The following is a 13,393-nucleotide window of genomic DNA, read 5'->3' as shown; positions in this document are numbered from 1 at the left end:
AATTAAAGAGCCTGGGGCAAATTAAAGACCCTGGGGCTCCCATCCACAGCTGGTGTTCCAGGACCTTTAAATCTTGAGAGGCCCCACCTCTTCCGGTTGAGGCCATGCCCTCAGGATTCCGGCAGTACCGGTAAGTCCTGGAAGTTACTTTCCCCTGCTGTGAGCCCTTTAAATCCCAGCCCCAACCCAGCTGCTGGAGCTGCGTGGAGGGGAATTTAAAGGGCTCTGGGCTCCCTACAGCTGCCGGAGCTCTGAGCCCTTTAAAGCCCTGCTGAGGCTGAGGCGTTGTTAAAGGTCTCCAAGCAGATTCCTGGCTCTTTGGCGGGTCTGGAGGAGGTGTCCTTGTAGCACTGACTAAGCATTGTCAGAAAAGTTGCCCAGGCCTATGGGGGGTGGGGGGGGAACCATTTTACAAAACTGAACTTTACCAACTTTCTCACCCACACCTATGTATTCACTTCAAATACAAAACCTCACAGAACAACCAACCAATAAGCAAAATATATTTACTGGGCTTCATCCATCCATCAGTCACTGATGCTGGTGAATTTTCCCTTTCAGCTGTCTCGTTCCCTTTTCTTCTGAGCTTGTTTTCCCTCTGCTCTAGGGATCTCTCATGTTTCCACCGTACTGTGGAGCAAACAGCATTATTATAAAACACAGGAAACCCTCTTGTAAACTTCAAAACTAAATATTCATTAGGGGTTTTTTTCTGTTTAACAAGTCACAGCTTTAAACCAAATCACCCAGTCCAGGCTGTACGACAAACAGGTTTTGAGTTTATTTCTACCACTTAAAACGTAAAACAAAAAACAACAAACAAACAACAAAAACCTCAAACATTTTTTAAAATACATCTCAATTTGCAGAATAAAAACCAAACTGCTTTTAAAATCCATTTTAAACCACATTTTGCACAGGAAAAAACCCCTGTTGGTTTGAAACAAACCAAGTACTTTTACACCCTACACCTATGCCTTGCCCAGACCCCTCTCACACACAAATCAGCAGCTTTAGAAACACACCAAACCAAGTTTGCCTCCATATACTTTTCAATAACACCCTCCCCACATGCTTTTAAAAACCAGTTGCAAAAAAGTTCCCTTTCACTAAGGGATCCAGTGTTGCAGGCACATGCTGGTCCTGTTCCCTCCATGTGTGTTTGGGCCTTCAGGTTAAAGAACAAGCAAAAATGTTAGTGACTATTACCACCAAATCCCTATACAAACTGTGTAATAACTAAAGGTTTTAAAAACAATATTAAGCACAACTATAGTTAAAATGGTTTTTCCCTTGGCCTGGTGGTGAAGTGCAGCTTAAAGTTACTGGGTCCATGCTAAGCAGATCACGCTGCAATGAAGATAGGCACCATTATTTTCCTAAGACAGCCTGGGCAAAGAGAGGCATTATACAATGTATAGTTTCAGAGTTCAAGCCAGCCAGCCGTACCTCTGTCTGCCGTCCAGCAGCCTTTCAAGAAAGTTTCTGTTGAAAAGAACAGTCTCCAACAGACCTGAGGTTTTTAGACCATCTTAGCCCATTGTTTCCAACAGACTTCAGCATAGTAGCTAGCAGCTTAATTTAATTCCCACAGCTCTGAACTAATAGATCCTTAAGGACTTTAGGAACCCGTCCCGCAGCACCCCCTGTGGTGATCTGGGGTGGGGGGACCAAGCTGTCTGCACAACAGGGCTTTTTTTTTCTTTTTTCTTTTTTCTTTTTCTCTGTAAGTTAAAATAAATGTTTCTGTGGGGCCTTCTTGAGTATTGAACAGTCCCCATTTCCAAGCAGGGGGCCCTTTGCAGAGATCAATGAATGTCTTGGGGCTTGAGTTGTTTTTTTTTTAAACACGTTTCTTTCATGCTTAAAGTTTGGAGTGGGGGTGTTTTCTAGAAAGAATGACCCAGAGCATTCGACCAACTCCAGGGCCATATTTAATCTGTCCAATAGTGTTCCACCAGCTCCTGGGGTCATATTGAAACTGTCCAATAGCATCTGTGAATTCCTGAGGTTTTATTTCATTTCATATTAATCAGAACTCACCATCCACAACCACCCACCCACATCAAATTTAACCCTATGGCACCAAGGGTAAGTAATCACAGTCACCCTGGCTATTCAGTGAGGGGGGAGTGGGGTTTAAAACCACTCAGTTAAACAGGATAAGTCAACTCTATTGTACTCAAACACAGGTCTGAACAGCCTGTTTGTTTTACTGTAAGCACATTTCTTAGGATTCCCCCCCCAAACATACATTTCAGCTTTTTGCTGTAAATGGGTCACTTTTACACACTCAACCCACAATCTCTATGTTCTCACACAAAATTGATTTTTGATTTAAAAGACACACAGCTCCTTGAAACCAAGCCAAGATGCTTCATTAAAACTTTTAGCTCACTTAAGGGCCAAAGGCCTCCAAACAGAAACACAGAGAGTCACAAAGCCCTTTTCAATAGGGTTTGTTTTTTAAATGTACAGCTACCAAGTTTTCTATCGTGTGTTTGTCCCCTCACCTTTCTCTAGCTGAATCCTTTTAGATTTCTTACAAATAGTCTTTTCCTTAAGCAGGGATCTGTAACTTTTGTGCGGACTAGATGGCCAATATCACGCCGTGTCGTGGAAAAACGCCCGCGTTGTATTTGGATCAGAATCGCCGAGGCCCTTTATTACGAGCATGCGGGGCACAGCAAACTGGCGTCCCCTGAATAGAGATTTTTCAACAGGTTTTATAGCAAAACCCACAGTTCATGATACACACGTCCTTGTTCACATGATTGCCATAACTGGAGAAATGTTGTGCAAGTGAGTGGAGACCCTGACTGTGTTTTAAAGAAAATGAACCAGAAGGTGCCTGCAATTTTTCCACTCCAGCTGTAAGCAGGTTATTTTCTTTAAAACACAGTCAGGGCTCCACTCAATTGCACAGCATTGATCAAGGTCCTCTTGCGCTGAATGTTCTTGGCTTAGGCACAGACATTGCACAGCAGAACCTCCGGCAATAACCGTGTTTCATCATCTTTCCAAACCCAGCTCAGCACATAGGCCCCAGAGCTTGTGGTTTATATCCACTAAAGTCCAAGTCACCCAGTCATGGGCCGTTGGCCTGGCAAATCTATGACACGGCCCTCGCATTCTTCACAAAGCTTTTCCTCAGGCAGTGCTTAAGGGCAGCATAAACAGCAACACATACAATAGTCCGCGTGACTTTTTACGCCACAACGTGGCACTGGCTCAGTTAGTTCTATGCCAAGCCTCCTCCGAAACACCTCATGGCCATCATCCTCAGAGTCCTCTTCAACAATTTGTATCGGCGTTGAGCAAAACCAAGGTGGGCCCGGTTATCTTCGCTGCTTCATGCAACGCTGTCCAGGGTTTCCAGGCCATGTAGGAAGGCATCATTGAGCTGTTGATTTTCATAACAGAAACAGTGTAAGCAGCCCACTGCTTGTTTTTAGATTTACACGACCCCCGGTTCCTTACCCATTAAGAAGCGATCACTTCTTAACCATTCATTAACCTGTGTGACGTCCTTTTGTTCACCTTCTCCCTGCGTACAGTCATGAAAACCGGTCCTAAGAGCAGGCCCTTTTGGGGAAGAAGAAATGTGGGACTCTGCTACGCCTCTCTTTAGACAATCAGCTCCTGAACAAAGCAATCATTTGAAACCATTACCCTCTGCTGTGAATCCCACAATTGTTGGCTCACAGGAAATCTGCAAAGAGTTTCATCAACCTTCATCTGCAAGGATTTCCAATCTAAGGCTCGTTTGGGCAAGGGACAAATGGAAGACAGATTTCAAAACAGACGATGGACATTTTAATGGTCTGATATGCTAGTTGAGCTAACTAATGGTCCCCTGACCTTGCAGCACTTCATCAGTGATGTATTTGGGGACAGTGTCATCTATGCGGGTGACATACGTCTCTTTTTGGAGAACCCAGAGCAGCACACGCAGCACATCCGAACCTGGAGAGGTTTCGGAAGCATGGTCTCAACGCAGAATTGGAAAAGCGGAACCTCCAGCCAACTCTCCACAGAGTTTTGGGGGTACATCCTCTCCCCAGAAGATGTTACAATTGATCCAAATAAGGTGGAAGCCATTCATAAATGGGGCGAAGTTGGAAGCCCTCAAGAAGTGCAGCGCTTCCTAGACTTCCCTCGTCCTGTGAAATCGAGACGTGCTGGCTCTCAGTGATGCTTAGACGGAAAACCACGCACCCCACACAGAGGTTGGAACCATCCACTCCCAGGTTGTCCTGAGGAGCCATGATTTCTCCAGGAGCTGGGTAAAGGGCACCGGGATCAGTCTGTCAAAGGTAGGGGAGGATCGTGTGAGGAGAGGGTCTAAGAGAGGAGGAGCGTGGGCTAGGCTCTGTATTTGGGCTTGGCAGGGATCGAGAGAAGGGAGAGGGCTGTTAGGGGACAATGCGAGGTGGGAGGGGGGTCGGAGATGGGGGCAAGGCCTGAAAAGTTCAGCTGCTTTAGATCAACTGTGCCAGAGAATCACTGGTTGAAGTGACTGAAAGCTCTGAGCTGGGGCTGGCCAAAATCCTCCTCCTCAGATGGGAACATCCCAAAAGTCTGCAGAAGCTCAGCCTCTGAGGTGAACGTTGTGGCCCAAACCTCTCTCTGCTCTGTACCTCACAGGATTCCAGCCGGCTGTTCCAATCCAGGAGGAAAACTGCCACCGAAGTCTCCCAGCACCTGGGCAGTGAAGTGCCACTTAACCCCGCTGTGATGCACAGACCTTGCCCTGGCTGTCTACACAGGGCTGAATTTCACCCCTTCTGAGTGTAAGGAAATAATTGGCTGAAGGCCTTTTTCTTTCTGGATGTCTGTCTAGTCGGAAAGAACCATGGGGATTTTTAACCTGTTTCGCTCCCATGCCTGGTGCTTTAATGATGCAGAGAAGGGCTGATGCATTGGTTGATTTCCCCACCTTTTAATCTACTCTCTTTTAACAGGTATTCTAAGCCCCCACCCCGTGCATCATATGGGCATTCTTGGGGCTTAGATTACATCAGACCTGCACCTGAATAAATAATAGGGACTGAAATATGCAGACACTAAAGTTCTGCAGCCAAATTCTCAGGAACCTTCCTCTTCAATATAGGATCAGGATTTTGTTTTGAATTGTTTTATTTTATTAAAAAGTGCTGAGCAGATGCTACACTGTAAGAAATGGAAACAGAAGCAAAACTGAAAGACTGTTACTAAAACCAATGAACAGCTGCAGAGAGTGGAGACCGCAAAGCAGACAAATGAATACTGTGAGTAAATAACCTGAAAGCAAATGAGGAAGAAAACCTCCTCTGGGTAATTGTGGCTCTTGGGACCAAAATCAGGTTCCTGGTACGTAGCCTGGCTGAGATCATCCTTTGCCCTGGATCCCAGACCTGGGATTCAAATGTCATTCTCTGTGTGGTGTCCTTATTTTATTCCTAGGAAAGGGATCCCCAAAGGAGGTGCAAGGATCCGGGACTCTAGTGTCTGCCAGAAGCTTCAGCCACCTTCACAGGTAGAAGTCACTGGCTTTCCTACAATGCCACTAGTGCTCTTCTTGATCTCCAGATCTGCTCCCTCCAGCAGGACAGAGACACCCCTTAACTCCCCGAGTCCTGATTTCCTGCCATTCAAGGGGCTGAGGGTTTGCATTGCCTCCACCCCAACCATCCGAGACTTTTCCTATGGGAATCTCCCTAGAGCAGGGAAGAAATCTGTTCTTCCATTAGAACCAGTCTGCTCAGTAAATCCACCCACATTGACCTCATCTCAGCTGCTTTGTTTATCCGAGATTAGTGGTATCTTTGGAAAACCCTTAGGGTGTCGGGGTGTGAGGTGGGGCAGGGGATGCAGGAGCTCCAGCAGATTCCCCTCAAGAACACCACCCTGTCTTTCTCTGCTCAGGTTAGAGCTCGCCGTCCATTGCGGAGGTGAAGACCGGATGGGAGCTGCTGGATTGACCTTGATGTGCCATGTCCTTGTGTGGATGAAGGACCTACATCTCAGGGGTGGCCAGCAGCAGATATAACACCTGTGTCCAGGAATGGGCTAAATAACCTACATTGAGAGGTAAGTAAAATCATGGCCACATGTAGACATCACGGGAATTGGTGGGGATTGACCCAGGGTCCTTCAGCACAAGCCCCTCTCATTCACTGTCAACAAATCCAGCTCCACCCACTAGACCACACCCCATTCCAGAGCCCCAGATCCCAGGAGCCCTGATTCTCAGACCCAGGGCTCGCATCACAAGGCCAAACCTCATCCTGTTATGGGCGCTGCAGAAGGGAGGATTGGCAAAAACCTCTACATTCCCCCTGTCAGAGACTGCGGCCACGTGTGACAAGTGAATGAACTGAGATCTCCCTGTGGGAATCCGAGGCTGCACATTTGGGGTTTCACATGGACGGCCTCTGGCAGCCATTGACAGAGTGTTCCTGGGAGGAGATTTTCCGTCTCTCACAAAGGGTTTCTGTTCCCCCAGATCTCAGCCGCTCAGCAGAATGCGGGAGAGCCGAGTGCTGATGGGCTAGAGGGTCCCAGGAGTCGCTGTGCAGCAGTGGCAGGGTCTGCAGTCACCATGGGCCACACCCTGCGCTCCAGACAACCCAGGCTGGTTCCCTGGATTGCAAAGGGGACTCTGGCTTGGGGAATTGGTGCTGGTGCCTGTGTCCACAGCTGGGATGTTTTCCTGAGGCTACTCCATGGTCCAAGAAGCACCATGAAAGCAAGAGGAGAATGGACATTAGAGAGCAAGGCCGGGACCTCTGCGGGGCTGCTGCAGTCAAACATCCACAGCCAGAAGAGAGACGATGGGAAACGCACTTCGCTGGCTGGCCACAGCCGCAGCAGCTGTCTCAGAAAGCTCTGCTCATGCTCCAGCCAGCAGAGGCAGGACGAAGAGCCACACAGGGAGAGCCTGGGTTGCAATTAGCAAACTGCAGTTTTTTCAGTGGATTATGCTGCCCTGACCATCTATTTCCTGCAATGTGCACATCCAGCCTCCCTGGCTGACCTCAATGGGAGTTAGGTTCTCCGTGCCCACAGGACAGGGCTGGCCTTACCATGAGGCGAACTGAGGCGGCTGCCTAAGGTGCCAAACTGTGGCAGGGCACCACTAGGATCCAGAGCGTAGAAAATTGTGTCTGGTGCTGGTGCATATGTTTTCTCTCTGCTGGAGATGCACAGAGATGGTGGAGTGCTGTGCTGGAGGAAGGGGGAACAAGAGACATAACAGGCAGACAGGAGAAAAGGGGAGAGGGAATAACAGAAAGCAACAGGAGCTGCAGGGAGGGAGAGGAGGAGGAGCCTCTTATGTACCTCTCGAGCACCCCCAGGAGTCTGGACAGATTAACACCAGCTTCTCAGGGAGCTTCCTATTTCCTGCTGCTTCCCTGAACCCGCTTGAGGAGAATAGGCAGTCAGTCAACTGAAGTAGTAGGAGCCAGTTAGGCCCTTAAGATGCTGATATCTTCCCTCATTCAGACCCTGCTACCAGCCTGCTTATTTGTCCCCTGCCACTCTAGCTGGCACAGAACAGCAGTCATGAGTGAAAGAAGAAAACGCCCCTCTGAGGCAGCATTCAGAAAAGGAAAGACAGCAAAGGAAGCTTTTCTGTCTAAGCAGGAAGGAGCTCTCCTGAGATACACAGACACAAATGTTCACGTTGAGCCTTCCGGCCCCAGTGAGGATGTGAGTGGTGAGGAGATGCCTGATCTTCCAGGTAGTCAGAGTGCAGGAGACCTGGCAGCTACTGCAGCATCCATATCTCCATCTCAAATGGATGTAACCATGCACATTCCTGAAGAAAAGTGTAGATCAGAGAAGAGTGTGGTGGAGGCACAAGATACAGCTGCTGCTGAGTTTAGTTCCTTAAATCTAGATGATCTAGGACTGTGGACCCACTTGAGCAGTAGCCTGAGGGACTTCCTTGTACTGCCTGGGCCACAGCAAGTGAAAAACTTCATGTTCCCCAAAGAAAATGAAAATAGAAGTTTCCATCCAACACATTCCTGGTGTGAAATCCCCAATGGTGACAAAGCAGAGAGGCCATGGCTTATGTACTGTGATAGACCCAGGGCAGTTGGGTACAGCAGAATAGCAGAAGGCAGATATACTGGCCACTGGATTAACAGTTTTCTGTTCCCTGACTGACCAGAGCAGGGGCTGCTCCAGGCTAATGAGAACACCTGTCTTTAATTAACCTGTAACGAGTCAGGTGAGGCCATTAAGTAATGTGACCACCTGACTCTAAGGCCCTGCTGATACTATAAAAAGGGCTCACCCAGTCAGGCAGAGGGGAGCCAGAGGAGAGGAAGTGCAGCTGAAGGGCTCGTTACTGAAGACACCCTCAAACCATCGTTAAAGGAGCCCTAAGGTAAGGGTGAAGAAGGGAGAAGTAGGAGAGCTGTGGGGAAGTGGCCCAGGGAAATGTAGCAACTCTGGCAGTGAAAGGTTGGCTGCCAACAATTGCTACCATTAGGGTCCCTGGGCCGAACCCAGAGTAGAGGCGGGTTCCCCCAACCCACAACTACAGGAACAGCTCCTGGAAGGGGAAGTCAGGTCCCTGTCAGGACAGGAGGCTGAACAGAGACTGTGGGAGTTCTCTCACCAACCTCCTTGCAGCCTATGATGAAAAGGGCTTAGTAGACTGTAACTGCTGCAAAAGGTCTGTTAGTCTATAAGGTGCCACCGGATTCTTTGCTGCTTCTACAGAACCAGACTAACACGGCTACCCCTCTGATACTCTGGCCCTAGAGAGAGAAGGGCTACGTGGAGGGTCACAGTGAGCCACTGAGGCTTGCATAAACCGCCTAGAAGCGCAGGACCCACGGGAGCAAGGTCAGAGCTCTGCCGCAGTACTCAAAACCCCAGAATGCTGCATACTGTTTTTGTTGCAAACTCTTCCAGTCTAATGTTCCAGCCACACTTAGTTCTACAGGAACAAAGGACTGGACAAATCTGGCTAGAAATGGGGCATGCCACAAGAAGGCAGCAAATCAGCAGAGAGCATTCCAGAGGTGGAAAGACCTTGAGATGAGCCTAAGGTTAAAGGCCACCAGAGATGATGAGCATCAAGAGAAGATTGCATCAGAGTTCTGAAAAGGCTCTTTGCCATTGTGAGGGGGCTTGCTACCCAAAACCTAGCACTGCGCGGCACTTCAGATCAGCTGCATGTGCCAAACAATGGGAACTTCTGCATAGAACCTCCTCACCACACAAGTTCCCCAACCCACCACCCTTTCTTTAATCATAATAATAATTCATAATAAACAAATGACTATTCATCGAAAGAAAGAAAGAACGTCCTAGTTCTTACATCTCCTGCTTTCTTTGTCTGTGTCAGTCTTCCTCAGATCATAGGGGCTTTGTATCAGGGAGTGTCCTTACTTTCTCTGGCTTGTAAAGCGCACACTAGTGATACTGACCCGATAAATAATGGAGACATCACACACACACACATAACCAAGCCCTTTGTTATGGAGACTGTTCTCCTCAGTAAAGCAAGCGATAAACATTAGGAAATGCACAGAGGACTAAAAGGCTGCAAAGTGAAGCACTCTCAAGCTAGGAAATACCAGAATAAGCATTGCCTGTGCAAGGTTAACTCTGCAAGAAATGAGGCAGGGATCCTACAGGCAACAGACTCCTTCAATACCCAGCCCCAGAGCAGAAACCCCTGTGCGCTGAATAAGGCAGGGGTCCTGTGGGAAAAAAATACTATGGGATCATGTCATTAAAGTCTGCATCATCCTGCAAATGCACAAGAGGACTGAATTGAGGGTGCCAGGGCAACACTTCTTTGGACATTTGCTAACCTGAGAATGCTTCACTTTGTAACCTTTTCATCCTGTTTAAAAGCCTTGACTTTGTATTTCCTAATGATTTTATTGATGAAAGCAAACGTGAGTAACATTAAATGAAGCGTTTTTGTTTGTTAATTTCCTTTGGGTTTTTTTAATAGAAAGAAAATCTTTTATCTTTGTGCCGTGTAACGGGGTGACCCCCCCCCGCTCCAGCCTGGAAGTTGTTGGAAAAGCCCTGCAGAGGGCTGGGGCTGGGCAAGGTAAAATCCTGGCTGACTGGGGGAAGTAGCTGCAGCTGGGGCCATGCCTCAAACTGAGCGACAGGGGCTTATAAGAAAGCCAGGGAAGCCGGAAGGATCAGTCTCTCTCTGTCGGTCGAGGGAGAAGGGCCTGGCTGCCTGGTGCCGTGGAGGTGAGTCTAGGGAGATTAATAACATCCTTTTCTGTAACGCAAAGTTGGAAACTATTCAATGTGGTTCAGTAATGAAGATGTTAATGAACACGGACCCTACCAGCAATCTCTACTTTCTACCAGAAATCGCCACCAAACTGGATGCATTACCAGATATTAATGCCCTTGCATTACTCTCTTTCAGCTAGAGAGAGAAGTTCCACTTCTAGGGTGGTATTTGCCAGAATCATTCTTCATTGAAAATAAGGTGCTAAATTTCCATTTCTCCAGTATTTCATTACCTCCTGAATTGTCCCTGAGTTTAAAAAAAAAGGAATGGTAGTGGATCAGTAAGCTTGTTAGACACATCACCCAGAACAGCTGATTTGTACAGTAGGTATTCACATTTCCCAAGTACTTCCTTACCAGCTGTTTATCAGCAATAGTTATTTTGCAGAGTCAGCATTCCTTACTAATTGCTTGGACTTCTTTTCTAGATTTTGTATTGAAGACAAATGTAGAAAGAGTTTTGGATCTCAGTCAGTTTACTGCCACTATGTAACATACAGATTAACTAATCAGTTTCCAAATCTCAGAGCAGCAGAAGATGCATCCAATTATTGTGAGCCTTAACTTTATCTGACAAAACCAACAAACTTGGAAGCAAAGGAAAGGGTCCGTTTCAGCTCTATCAGTGCTAGAACAGAATTACTCTTTTTCTTCTAAGTCTGGGGAATTCAGTGCATGTACATGCTTAAAAGCATATATAATGGCAGAAAAAGGGTAGAGAATGAAGGCCACGTGGGCCACTCTTGGCAGAAGTCCTCACACAATAGGTATGGATGATATTTCAGGGCACAGATATCTCTTGTGAAATTGTATCACTTTGATTTGTATGGTTTTTCGGGGTGTGACCTTCAGTGCCAGTGAAAGATGCTGGCCTGGTAGCCCGGAAGAATGAAGATTTCCATTCATTCACAGAACAGGTTCTACACAGGCAGAACAGGCTTCACTACCAATGTTCCTCACCTCTGCCTGGAGCCCTGCTAGGGCTCCAAGCAGTTCAACGTCTATTGCTCATTGAGACTCAGGGCCTCTGTTGGCAGTACGCACAGGATTGCAATTAGTGTCAATTCCATTTTTGTGATGTGGCCAATTTGCTAAGAACTGGCCTGACATGTTTGACCCAGGCTGTTTTGTTAAAGTTGTTTTTTCTTCAGTGCCCCTTAAAAACAGAGCAGGGAGCCCCCAGACCGAGCTTTAGAAATGTGCCCTCTGGTTTGACTGGCTGCCCCAGGACCACCCCACCCGCCGGGGGCTTTCTTTGCCATCCCAGGCTGCTCTGCCCTGCCCCAGAAGCTGGCCCACATACTGCTGGCCCTCGGCACAGCGGCAGGGATCACTGTCCAGCCTCACCCCCTGCCTGCAGCACTGCTGGCTGTTCTGGCTGTACTTACTGTCCGCGAGCTCTCCCTGGCCAGCCTCCTGGGCACGCGCGGGGACCCTGGACTCTGCGGAGAGAGGAAAGAGGCATCATCAGCATGCGCTCCATGGTGGGAGGGTGTGTGAGTGTGCTTGGTCCGAGCTCCGCAGTGAATCAGTGAAAGGTGTCAGTGTCTGGCCGAGAAAGACAGGGCAGTGGGCAGGGGAGCAATGCGGGGACGCGGGGGAGGCCGGGCAGGAGCAGCCTTGGGCACAAGGACCCCGAGCCACCACCCTCCTCCACTGAGCCCCAGTGCCCCTTCCCTGCTGCACCCCTCCACTGTGCCCCCAGCCCTCCACTAAGCCCCTGTACCCTCCACTGAGCCCTGGTGCCCACTCCCACTGTGCCCCTCCACTAAGCCCCTGCACCTCCACTAAGCCCCCACCACTGAGCCCTGGGCCCTTCCTGGCTGGGCCCTCCACTGTGCCACCACTGCCACTGTACCCTCTACATCCAGCCACTGAGCACTGTGCCCATCCACTGAAGCACTGTCCCTGTGCAGCCCCCCAGAGCCACTGAACCTGCTGCGCCCCATGGTACTGCCCACAAGGCCAAGCTCTGAACTCCTGCAGTACTGAACTGATCATGAGGGGATGTGTCACTTTGGAGAATTCAACTAATTCTCTATTCTAGTAATGCCCACAGGCCCTGATCCCGAGCAGGGCCTTGTGCTGTGTGCTGTACCGACTTAGACTTCTCTGACTGTGACTCACCTCAGTTTAGTTTCCTGAGGACTGAAATGCTTTAGTTATTGGGCTCAATATAGCAGTATCTGTGAGAAATGTAATGACCTGTGCTATGCAGGAGGTCAGACTATCTGAGCTAGTGCAGTGACTCTCGATCTTTACAGACTACAGTACCCCTTTCGAGAGTCTGACTTGTCTTGTGTACCCCAAGTTCCACCTCACTTAAACTATCTGCTTACAAAATCAGAGCGAAAAATACAAAACTGTCACGGCACACGACTACTGAAAAATTGCTTCCTTTCTCAATTTTACCATATAATTATAAAATAAAACCATTGGAATATAAATATTGTACTTACATTTCAGTGTATGGTATATAGACCAGTATAAACAAGTCATTGTCTGTATGAAATTTTAGATTATAGTGACCTCGCTACTGCTTTTTATGTAGCCTGTTGTAAAACTAGGCAAATTTCTAGAGAAGTTGACATACCCCCTGGAAGACCTCTATGTACCCCGGATTGAGAACCACTGATCTAGTGGTCCCTTCTGGACTTAAACACTATGAAACTATGAAAATGTTTAAAAACAAACAAACAAAAAAGGGTTAAATAGAGCAAAATCTGAAACTTTAGCTAAGTGCTGGCCTAGAATATCTCAGCTTTGCTACAGCTGCTGCCCTTTTTTGGCAGTAGTAACTAGCAGAAAGAGAGGGAGTTTTGTGCTGTTCTAGAAGAAATGGTAACTAGCGCTCATCCATGCAAGCAGTCCAGTGAAAAGTGTTTTGTGATCAGTTTGTAACTAGGTCAAGTGAGAGGATTGTGTGGTTGCACTAGGCCTCTCAAGCGATTAAAAACATTAATTGTGATTAATTGTGCTGTTAATAATAGAATACCATTTATTTAAATATTTTGGATGTTTTCTACATTTTCAAATATACTGATTTCAATTACAACACAGAATACCAGGTGTACAGTGCTCTCTTTATATTTATTTTTTATTACAAATATTTGCACTGTAAAAA

General features: G+C 47.7%; 1 long non-coding RNA gene across 1 annotated transcript; it reads left to right on the top strand.

Moving 5' to 3' along the window:
* The first annotated feature begins 5,382 nt into the window (after nucleotides 1–5,382).
* Nucleotides 5,383–7,257, top strand: LOC120393097. Its single transcript, XR_005591903.1, has 3 exons — nucleotides 5,383–5,518; nucleotides 5,908–6,072; nucleotides 6,488–7,257. It is a non-coding gene; the product is annotated as an uncharacterized LOC120393097 (long non-coding RNA).
* Nucleotides 7,258–13,393: the final 6,136 nt, after the last annotated feature.

The sequence above is a fragment of the Mauremys reevesii genome, unplaced genomic scaffold (genome assembly GCF_016161935.1).
Source record: "Mauremys reevesii isolate NIE-2019 unplaced genomic scaffold, ASM1616193v1 Contig147, whole genome shotgun sequence".
NCBI classification, from domain to species: domain Eukaryota; kingdom Metazoa; phylum Chordata; order Testudines; family Geoemydidae; genus Mauremys; species Mauremys reevesii.
Note: the sequence above shows the minus strand (reverse complement) of the source record. Positions and strands in the feature narration are given on the sequence as shown.